This window comes from Peromyscus californicus, unplaced genomic scaffold (genome assembly GCF_007827085.1).
Source record: "Peromyscus californicus insignis strain IS unplaced genomic scaffold, ASM782708v3 Scaffold_10__1_contigs__length_136768540, whole genome shotgun sequence".
Lineage (NCBI taxonomy): Eukaryota > Metazoa > Chordata > Mammalia > Rodentia > Cricetidae > Peromyscus > Peromyscus californicus.
In genome coordinates, this window is record NW_026294391.1 from 130,536,743 (window position 1) to 130,549,030 (window position 12,288).

General features: G+C 39.0%; 1 pseudogene; it reads left to right on the top strand.

The window, feature by feature from the left end:
• The first annotated feature begins 9,892 nt into the window (after positions 1 to 9,892).
• Positions 9,893 to 10,806, top strand: LOC128116320 (40S ribosomal protein SA-like; annotated as a pseudogene).
• The last annotated feature ends 1,482 nt before the right edge of the window (positions 10,807 to 12,288 follow it).

Genomic DNA, 12,288 nt, shown 5'->3' on the forward strand with positions numbered 1-12,288 from the left:
AGGGACAGATGTTTCAAGAATGTCTCATAGCCTCGTAAAGAAACCTCTGGCTTCTTTATGTGTCACAATCTCCAAAGCGTAAGGAAGACTATGGTGATATTTTGTTTGTATTAAAATGTTATTTGTATGTTAATAAATAAAGTTGCCCAGCGGTCAGAGCTATTAGCAAGCCATGGGAAAGCAGGGCAGTGGTGGCGTACGCTTGTAATCCCAGCACTTGGTAGGCAGAGCTGGGTAAGTCTCTGTGTGTTCAGGGATACAGCCATTATTGGATATACATGCCTTTAATCTCAATACCAATCATGGAAAACCTGGAGGTCTATACAGACAGGCTGTGAGGAGGTGGTCATGATGTTGGGTTTATAACCAATGAGAAGGCAGGACAGGAACTCTATATAAAGACTTTAACACAGGGGTAGCTCTGGTTCGGAGAGGTAGGACCACTGCAGGAGGAAGGGTAAGGTTTTAGCTCTTAGCTCTGACCTCTTGGCTTTCTTCTTTGCATTGGTTCTGTGTTTCTTATTTAATAAGAAGGTTGGTTACATCTACATTTGGTGCCCAACGTGACAAGAATCCATTAAAAACCGCTTGGCTTGGCGGCAGGTCCGGTTTCCGGCCTGGGCGGCCCGGCTGCCTAGCTCAGGCCCAGGCCTGACTGACCCTCAGCTGGAGCTACTTGCAACTGCTACAAACAACTCAGGCCTGCCCTGCCGAATAGGGCCCCTGCCTGTAAAGCCAAGGCTCGACTCGGCTCAAGCAGCTACACTTTTTCTCTCTCTCTCTCTCTCTCTCTCTCTCTCTCTCTCTCTCTCTCTCTCTCCCTCTCTCTGGATTCACACCTCGAACACCAGGTGGCTGTTTTGAAATTCCCTGGGATTCTACTGTTCTACCCAGACTTGATAAGTCAATTAACATATCTATTTAAAAGAGAATTTTTTTCTACATTAAAAAAATGGGCTTTATGTATACATTGTAAGAAAATTGGACTTTGTTTGAAATTTTAGGCACTCTGACAATGGAACAACTATATGAAAAGATTAATATTGATCGAATTATTCAGGTTATTACTTTTCTTGTCCTCATTTTACTATTTAAAAAGATAGTCAACTTAAGTGCCAGGATAACAGTCTTAGAAAAACCTGTTAAACCAGTAAAAATGAATTATAGAGAAATTCAAATTCAGACAGAAGAAATAAATAGTGAAGTTGTTTCAAATTTGGATCATAAGGTTACAGAAAGAAAGCCAGTTTTCATACAATCACCCTTAATTTATCCAGTAGCCATACAGCAGCTACCTGATGAAGAGAATGAACAAAATACTTGGGTTCCAGTTAAAATGTTAGACTTATGAAGATTTAAGGAGGCAATAGCATCTTATGGCATGCACTCCCCATATGTAAAGCAAATGTTAAACACCTGGTCAACTTGTAATAGGATTCTACCAAAGGACTGGCAGGAATTGGCACAGGCTGTTCTTGAACCTGGACAAAATCTCCAGTGGAAAATGTGGTTCAATAATGAGGCTAAAAATATAGAAAAACAATGGAGGGGTAACGGAATACAAGTCTGCCAGGATCAGCTTATTGGAGAAGGCCAATATGCTTCAGTACTGTGGGATGGTCTTTATGTCAAATGTGTTGCTGATTGGTCAATAAATAAATCACTGATTGGCCCGTGGCCAGGCAGGAAGTATAGGCGGGACAAGGAGGAGAATAGAGCTGGGAAGTGGAAGGCTCAGGGAGGAGACACTGCCAGCCGCCATCAGGATAAGGAAGATGTAAAGTACCGGTAAGCCACAAGCCACGTGGCAAGGTATAGATTAATAGAAATGGATTAATTTAAGCTGTAAGAACAGTTAACAAGAAGCCTGCCACGGCCATACAGTTTGTAACCAATATAAGTCTCTGTGTTTACTTGATCGGGTTTGAGCGGCTTGGGACTGGCGGGTGAGAGATTTGTCCAGACTGTGGGCCAGGCAGGAAAACTCTAGCAACAAATGGCGTCCAACGTGGTGGCAAGAGTTTCCACCTAAAAACTGAGAAAAAGGATTCTAAAACGGAGCTAAAAACAGTTCCTAATTGTCTCTCTCAAATGAGCGGCAGCTGCCGGTTTGAGCTACTGGTGGGTTCCTAGTGTGCGCGCTCGACCTGCCGCCATATGGCGGGAATGAGGCCTCTGCAAGTGGCACATTAAGCTACATTGTGGATTTAGCCTTTGCTAGTACAAAACAAAAAAAGAGGTTTCTGGGCTACACGCTGCTTGGATAAAAGCATAGACCCACGATGGCTCCCAGAGCTGGCGGTAAGCATACCGCCGCCATGTTGGGAAGCTGAGGTGGGCGGAGCCAGCAGCCACAGCACCAGCGCCGTTTCAGGCTTAGAAGGCTGCAGTTCAAAGCAATAGGCTCAAGCTAATATAAAAAAATAAGCCACGTAAAGATGGCTACCACACAAAGAATCTGGATTATGTTCTCTTTGATATTTGTAACTAAAGAAAAACATTTGATTACAAAAGCTGTTGAGTTATGCCAAAATGTATATTTTAAAGGTACCTTGACTTCAAAATTTGGATATAAGGATATGTTGCTTTGGAAAGGAGATTCTGCTTTTGTTCCCACAGAAAGCCAGAGGCTATGGATTTGTTCCAGATTAAGACACATCAGGTTTGACCAGCCAAGACCCCCTGAAAGGTCTCCGATGACACCATGGCCCAGATGATCCAACATCCAGAACCATTTCAAAGCAACTGGCTCAGACGATACAACCTCATGGACTACTCCATAATCCTAAAATATTCTTTGTGTCCCCATAAGATACAGCGCCCCCCTCCAGCAGGAAGTAGTAAGAGAAGCTACGCCCAAATTCCCAAATATACCAAGTTGACTTTGGAGATGTGTAAAGGTTAAAACCTTCCTTTTTAAGAAAAGAAAAGGGGAAGTACTGTGGGATGGTCTTTATGTCAAATGTGTTGCTGATTGGTCAATAAATAAATCACTGATTGGCCCGTGGCCAGGCAGGAAGTATAGGCGGGACAAGGAGGAGAATAGAGCTGGGAAGTGGAAGGCTCAGGGAGGAGACACTGCCAGCCGCCATCAGGATAAGGAAGATGTAAAGTACCGGTAAGCCACAAGCCACGTGGCAAGGTATAGATTAATAGAAATGGATTAATTTAAGCTGTAAGAACAGTTAACAAGAAGCCTGCCACGGCCATACAGTTTGTAACCAATATAAGTCTCTGTGTTTACTTGATCGGGTTTGAGCGGCTTGGGACTGGCGGGTGAGAGATTTGTCCAGACTGTGGGCCAGGCAGGAAAACTCTAGCAACACTTCAGTACAAACACAATGTTCATATGATGTCCAAACCCTAGTTCTATGTCGAACGACAGCTTTGAATGCATGGGACAGAGTTGAAGAAACAGGAAAAAAAACTGAGTCATTTACAAAGGTTATACAGGGCCCAAAAGAATCTTTCACAGATTTCTTACAAAGATTGACTTCAGCAGTACAAAAAAATGGTCCTGAATTCAGAGGCTAGTCAGATAATAATTAAATCTTTAGCATTTGAGAATGCAAATGCAGCATGCAAAAGAATAATCAGGCCGTTAAAGGCAAGATGTGCACCTTTGGAAGATTGGATTAGAGATACAGTTAATGTTGAGGCTTATGACCATGATGATATGTGGGTAGGAAAAGCAATTTCAAAAGGTTTGAGCAATGTTAGATGTTTTGGATGTGGAAAGCAAGGACATTTGAAAAGGGATTGTAAAGAGGTCATTCCTAGAAATAATGTTTCTTCAAGGAACACTGGCAACAGAATGCCCCTTCCTTCTGGAGTATGCAGAAGGTGTGGTAAAGGAAAACACTGGACCAACGAATGTAGATCAACAAGGGACAGACAGGGTAATCCTCTGCCTCGAGCTTCGGGAAACTCCAAGAGGGGCCTCAGGCAGGCCCCCACAGTAAATCCAGTTCAAACCTTTCCTGCAGTTGTAGAGGAAACCCCTACTCAAAGCAACTAAATAACCAAATGTCTATTGGAATAAATCATGTTAGTCGAGATGATGAAACAGAGAAAATAGGAAATTCAGGAAAAAACATAAAGAAAATTTTTTGGCAAACTTCTATTAATGAACAAAGACCAAAACTAACAATAAAGATAAATGGTGTTTTGTTGTCTGGTCTGGTAGACACAGGTGCTGACATTACCATAATTGCATCAGAATTTTGGCATCCAACTTGGCCTCTTCAGGAGGTAAACGTTCAACTGTTAGGAATTGGGACATTATCTCGAGTGAAACAAAGTGCAAGATGGCTTGAATGTATAGGTCCAGAAGGACAGAAAGGAAAATTAAAACCACATATGGCTAACATAGCTATGAACCTGTGGGGTCGAGACTTGTTACAACAATGGAATACTCAGATTAATATCCCTCCAATCTCAGAAACAAATCATAAATTAGTACATGTTTCTGAGAGAAATATTAAAAGATATTATTCCAATGAGTGCTCACCAGCCATCCATGTCATACAAGAACAGGGCACAACAACTGATAATTTTCCAAAAACACCAACAGCTCTACCTTTAAAATGGTCAACAGACAAGCCTGTATGGGTTCAGCAATGGCCTTTAACAACAGAGAAACTCCAGGCTTTACAAGAGCTGGTGGAAGAACTGTTAAATGCTCATCATATTGAAGAATCAACCAGCCCTTGGCATTCTCCTGTATTTGTTATTAAAAAGAAATCTGGTAAATGGAGAATGGTAACAGACCTTAGAGCAATTAACAAAGTAATTCAGCCAATGGGCTCTTTACAATGTGGAATTCCTTTGCCTACTCTGTTACCAAAAGGCTGGCCTCTCATAGTTATTGATTTAAAAGACTGTTTCTTATCAATACCCTTACAAGAAAAAGACAGAGAAAGATTTGCTTTCGCAGTGCTTACTTATAATAATTCTCAACCGGTTAAAAGATTTCAATGGAGGGTTCTCCCACAGGGAATGTTGAATAGCCCAACTTTGGGCCAATATTTTGTAAAACAGCCATTAGAAGTGGTACGTAAAAAATTTCCTAAATCTATAATTTATCATTATATGGATGATATTTTATTAGCTGATTCAAATGCAGATACTTTAGAAAGAATGTTTGAAGAAGTAAAGAAAATTTTGCCTTGCTGGGGATTACAAATTGCTCCTGAAAAGATACAAAGAGGAGATTCTATTAATTTGAGGATATAAAATAGAACTTCACAAAATTAGACCTCAAAAGTGCAAATTAGGAGAGATCGACTACAGACTCTTAATGACTTTCAAAGATTATTTGGAGACATTTCTCATCTAAGAACTATTGTTGGGGTAAAAAATGATGAACTGAATAATTTGTTTAAAACCTTAGAAGGTGATAAGGACTTGAATAGTCCAAGAGAATTATCACCTGAAGCTGAGAAAGAATTGGCCTTGGTAGAAGAGAAAGTACATGAAGGGCATGTAGATCGTATTGATCCAAAGCTGGATTACATTTTGGTTATTTTACCTTCTAGGCATTCCCCAACAGGAATATTAATGCAGAGGGAAGATATTATATTGGAGTGGATATTTTTACCAAATAAACCAAATAAAAAATTAAAAACTTATGTGGAAAAAATCTCTGACTTGATTTGGAAAGGAAAATTGAGACTTCATCAATTAGCAGGAATAGACCCAGCAGAAATTGTCATACCTTTAACTAAGGAGGACATTGAAAAATTATGGATAGAAAATGAAGCTTGGCAAAAAGCTTGTAGTAATTTTTTGGGAGAAATTAACAGCAAATATCCCAAAAGCAATAGAATTGATCTTATAAAGAGAGCTGATTGGATCTTGCCTCGAATTGTGAGGACAAAACCCATATCTGGAGTTCGTACATTTTATACAGATGCCAACAAACAAGGAAAGGCAGGTTACAAATCAGAAAATTTAAGTAAAGTGGTTCAAAGTCCTTATAATTCAGTTCAAAAATCAGTATTGTATGCTATTCTGTTGGTATTAATGGATTTTTCAGAACCTCTCAATGTAGTAACTGACTCTCAGTATGCTGAAAGAGCAGTATTGAGACTGCAGAATTTATCCACGATGCTTCAGAATTAACTTCATTATTTATTCAATTACAAGATACAATCAGAAAAAGGAGTCATCCTTTATATATAACTCACATTCGATTCCATACTGGTCTGCCAGGCCCTCTAGCACAAGGCAATGATGAGATTGATAAATTATTGATAGGAAATGTGCTGGAGGCCTCAGAATTTCATAAAAAACATCATGTAAATAGTAAAGGTTTAAAAAAGGATTTTTCCATAACCTGGCAACAAGCCAAAGAAATAGTAAAGAAATGTCCTACTTGTTCCTTCTACAATCAAACACCATTACCAGCAGGATGTAACCCAAAGGGTACTCAGAGGAATGAAATCTGGCAGATGGACGTGTTTCACTTTGCAGAATTTGGAAAACGGAAATATGTACATCACACTATCGATACTTATTCAGGATTTCAATGGGCAACTGCTTTGAGCTCTGAAAAAGCTGATTCTGTAATCATTCATTTGCTAGAAGTTATGGCCATTATGGGTATACATGCACAAATCAAAACTGATAATGCTCCATCATATGTCTCTGTTAAAATGAAACAGTTTTTTGCTTATTCTAACATAAAGCATATTACAGGTATACCACATAATCCTACAGGTCAAGCAATTGTAGAAAGATCAAACAGAACTCTAAAGGATATGCTAAATAAACAAAAAGGAGTAACAAAACCCCCCAGAAATAGATTACATAATGCTCTATTAACTTTGAATTTTCTCAATGCCAATGAGAAAGGAACAACAGCTGCAGAGAGACATTGGATAATAGAAAAAACTACAGAATTAAATCAACCTATATACTTTAAGGATGTGCTGACCTCAAAATGGAAACCAGGATATGTGTTACGTTGGGGACAAGGTTTTGCTTTTATTTCTAGAGGAGAAGATAAGTTGTGGGTACCATCAAAATTGATAAAGGGTCGATTTGAACAAGAGAGACCTCTTAATTAGAGGAGGTGATAGTTCATTAACTATCATGAATATCCAATTTAAACTAACTTACACCAGTAACACATGCCTTTTCATTTAATCAGATAATAACTTGCCTAAAAGGAACATCCCAAAAAAAAAAACCTTGGGGAAAGGTTTTTGTTTTTGTTTTTTAGGAAAATGAAGGTTAAGGAATTTGAAGAACACTGGACAAATGAGACAACTGAAGAAAAGTGACAAATCGTCTATCCTAAGAAACAGAGTGAAATGGAGTATATGGGTATGTTATCTAAAAAAAATTTTATGTCTTCCTAAATGTTTGTTTCTGCTTTTCTTTAAAGATTTAACACTATTTAACTTCTAATAGTCCCAGTTCAATTAAAATTTAAAGGTGACTTTGCAGTTGGAGAATGGCTCTCTCCTTCTTTAAACTCAAACATGTTGTTAAAAGGAAAATGCAAACTCCCTGTATCATGCCAGAAGAAAAGAGCCATCTTCTGCTATGGGACAGGAGAAAAGCCAAATTAATTAAGGGACTATTCTATTACTAATCTCAACTCTTTGATTCTATTCTGATTCTTTAAACTTTTCTTAAAGTATGAATTTTATATCAAAATTTACAAGATTTATATATATATATATATATATATATATATATATATATATATATATATACGTTTTAAACTTTAAGATATAAATGGTCATATAGAGTACTAACTATTTCTAAAAAGCCGCATATATAGTCTTTGTGTTTGAGTCTCTTATCAGTTTTTTGCAGGAAATCACGGTTAGGCCTAACATCAACTGAACCTCAGGTGACTGTTCAGACAGTTGACTGTTTCTGTCAACTCACAAATTTTTTGGAAGTTGCTTGCATGCACTTCCTGTTTTTATTTTTTTGTTAGCTAATATTATTTCCTTCTTGGGTCTCTGAGGGAGTTGAAGATTAGTTAGTTATAGCTGAAAATTAATTAGGATAGAAAGTGAATTAGATAAAATAGGATAGATAATGAAACTATTTTCTCTGAATTTGTCAAATACAAATGGACTAGACATTGTCTAGGTATTTATTCCTTGTATATATTGTATATAGTTATTGTACTTTTGTATATAATTTTTCTTATATTAGTTATAAGCTTTTTCTTTTTTTCTTTTTATTAAAATAGAAAAGGAGAAATATATTGATATTTTATTTGCATTAATATGTTATTTGTATGTTAATAAATAAAGTTGCCCAGGGGTCAGAGCTATTAGCAAGCCATGGGAAAGCAGGGCAGTGGTGGCGTACGCTTGTAATCCCAGCACTTGGTAGGCAGAGCTGGGTAAGTCTCTGTGTGTTCAGGGATACAGCCATTATTGGATACACATGTCTTTAATCTCAATACCAATCATGGAAAACCTGGAGGTCTATACAGACAGGCTCTGAGGAGGCGGTCATGTGGTTGGGTTTACAACCAATGAGAAGGCAGGACAGGAACTCTATATAAAGACTTTAACACAGGGGTAGCTCTGGTTCGGAGAGGTAGGACCACTGCAGGAGGAAGGGTAAGGTTTTAGCTCTTAGTTCTGACCTCTTGGCTTTCTTCTTTGCATTGGTTCTGTGTTTCTTATTTAATAAGAAGGTTGGTTACATCTACAGAAGACCTTCAAGTAGATAAGGATATCTCTCTCAAAGTGTGTATGTGGGCGAATAGTATGTTCAGGACTTTCCTGGATAAGCTTAGAAGCACCATTCCTGGGAGAAGGCATAAATGATTCATAAGGAGTTTTTCATCAATTCATTATCCTCAAATTGTACAAATATTAAAAGTACCCCAAGTATGTAACAGGTAGAGATGAAAACCAAAGGTGGCATGGCAGTCATTATGCAGCTCAGCTTTGCTGGATCTTTGTCAAGCAGCTGTGCTGGCTTTTTGACTTCTGCCATTCCATTCAGATATGGCTGTGCCATCCCTCTATTTTCTGTCATTTTCTTATATTACCTTCTTCTAAAGTTAAATGTTCCCAATGTGCCCTGAGTGTAGTCTGATGAAAATTGTCAGAGGATACATCTCTTGTGTCCTAAGGACAATGGTGGCAAACAAAATAATTATCAGGCTAGTTGCATGATATCAAGGAGTCATGGGAGTCTACTGCTCCTTATGCAGACTTTGAATTTCTATCTTCCCATGCCTTACCTCTAACTTCTGTGGCAGCTGATTGTAGCTTAAATTTTCCTGCCTGGCCCACAGTCAGGACAAATCTCTATCACCTGCCAGGCCCACAGCCCCTCAGACCCAACCAAGTAAACACAGAGACTTATATTGCTTACAAACTGTATGGCCGTGGCAGGCTTCTTGCTAACTGTTCTTACAGCTTAAATTAATCCATTTCCATTAATCTATACCTTGCCACATGGCTCATGGCTTACCGGCATCTTCACATGCTGTTTCTCATCATGGTGGCTGGCAGTGTCTCTCTGACTCAGCCTTCCACTTCCCAGCTTTATTCTCCTCCTTGTCCCACCTACACTTCCTGCCTAGCCAATGGCCAATCAGTGTTTTATTTATTGACTAATTAGCAACACATTTGCCATACAGAACATCCCACAGCAGCTGATGTTTCTGAGTTTCATGTTTTCTGAAGACTCACTGGGAGCTAATTGGTTATTTTATTTTTAATTGGCATCTCTTTCTGTGGGTATTTATTCTGTAACTTCTTTTACTTTCTTAAATCAATGCTTTTCTTTCCAGTAATTCTCACCTTCATAAGACTTGTGCACTAATCCTTTCCGCACTACTCTGGGACAGGTCCATACGGTGTTGTTCTTGATTCCTGTCGTAACTTAAAGGGAAACTTACACAATGTCCAGAGCCCTTGATGTCCTGCAGATAAGGAGGAGGATGTCCTCAAATTCCTTGCTGCAGGAACCCACTTAGGAGGCACCAACCTTGACTTTCAGATGGAGCAGTACATCTACAAAAGGGAAAGTGATGGTATCTACATCATAAATCTGAAGAGGACCTGGGAGAAGCTGTCACTTGCAGCTCGTGCTATTGTTGCCATTGAGAACCCAGCTGATGTCAGCGTCATCTCCTCCAGGAACACTGGGCAGCGAGCTGTGCTGAAGTTTGCTGCTGCCATTGGAGCCACTCCAATTGCTGGCTGCTTTGCCCCTGGGACCTTCACTAACCAGATCTAAGCAGCCTTCAGGGAGCTGTGGCTTCTAGTGATGACTGATACTAGAGCTGATCACCAGCCCCTCACAGAGGCATCTTATGTCAACCTGCCCAACATTGCACTGTGTAACACAGACTCTCCTCTGTGCTACGTGGACATTGCCATCCCATGCAACAATAAGGGAGCTCACTCAGTGGGTCTGATGTGGTGGATGCTGGCCCGGGAAATACTCTGCATGCATGGCACTATCTCCCGTGAGCACCCATGGGAAGTTATGCCTGATCTTTACTTCTACAGAGACCCAGAGGTGATTGAGAAGGAGGAACAGGCCGCTGATGAGAAGGCTGTGACCAAGGAGGAATTCCAGGGCAAATGGACTACACCAGCTCCTGAGTTCAATGCTTCTCAGCCAGAGGTGGCAGACTGGTCTGAGGGTGTACAGGTGCCCTCTGTACCTTTCCAGTAGTTCCCTACTGAAAACTGGAGTGCCCAGCCAGCCACTGAGGACTGGTCAGCAGCTCCCACAGCACAGGCCACCGAGTGGGTTGGAGCCATCACTGAGTGGTCCTGAGCTCCTCTGCGGACACCTGAGCAAAGGGAAAAATGGTGGAAGGATAATAAAGTTCTTATAAGCTGAAAAAAAAAGACTTGTGCACTAAAGTCTTCTTTCTTAGTTTCTAGACTATGTGGACTTGTATTCCACTGTTACAATTATATGACAACTATTATTTCTATTATGTTAATTTCTTTAATATGGCTTAAATTACAATTTGATTATAATATTTTCAGTGATAAAGAATCACATGATGTTAATCTAACATTTTAAAACAGAAACCAAACTATAGAAGAAGTTTTAAAATGTAGTTTTCTTTATCCCATATTGAACTGGATATAGCTTTCATATTTACCACCTGGGCTTCTAAAATCTTGGCTATATGAACAGAAGTTTTAGTTTTTTAGGTCAATATGTAATGAATTTAATCATGTCATAATTTTTGTGTGCATGCATGCATGCGTGTGTGTGTGTGTGTGTGTGTGTATTCTGTATTTTCACTTATTCCTCTCTTTCCCTTCCCTCTCTCATGCCCTCTCTCCCCTTCAGGTGGTTCCTTTTCTTCCCCCAATTAGTCCACCATTCTTCCTTCCTTTTACATGCATTCTAGTATGCTTTCTATTTATTACCTTCCTTTACATAACTTCTCCTCTCTCATAAATCTATTTACAGTTCCATGACTTACAAACACATTTATATACATATCTACATACATATGCATATAAATATATAAGTATATTTATGTTAATCATATGAAAGAAAACATGCAGTTTTTGTCACTTATCCTAATGATTTCCTGTTCCATCTATCCATTTTTCTGTAAATGTCTTAGTTTTGTTTTTCTTTATGGATGAAAAAATTCAATTGTGTATATGTACCACATTTTCTTTTATTAGTCTTTAAACTTTTGATAGTTTCTTATGTCTATAAAGTAAATATTGTGAATAATGTAGCAATAAACAAGGATGTACCAGTCTCTGTGTATATGTTGATTAAGAGTCCTTCAGGTTATATACTTATATGGTAAGAATGGTATAATGTGCAGAAGCCACATAGCTGTGAAAAATGGGAGCTAGTTTATATCTTGAGCTGACAACCGAAATTAGCAGAGTAATTCACATGGTGCTGGTTTTGCATGTATGCAAAATTCAAGAGTTATAGGATCATGAAAGCTTGCATCAAGACTCTATTAAGCCATTGGAATTAGGCAGTTTGTGGCTGGGTTGGATTTCCTTCAAGGATGCCCTACGAAGTCATCATATGGCATTGTAAAGATAAAGCCTTAAATTGCAGTGGAGACCACATGTTGTAGAAGATACTGGAAGACTGAATATGTGCTAAAAAATGATGCAAGAATGGAACTGGCCCACAAAAGAAGCTACATATAAAGATCCTCAGACTTGGATATAGAGTTGTGGGATTTGGTGCTTATCCCACTGAATTTCAGTCATATGTTAGTCTAAATTATTCTTGCTTTGCCCCCATTTCTCCATTTTAGAATGGGAATATTTGCTATGTACCATTGCA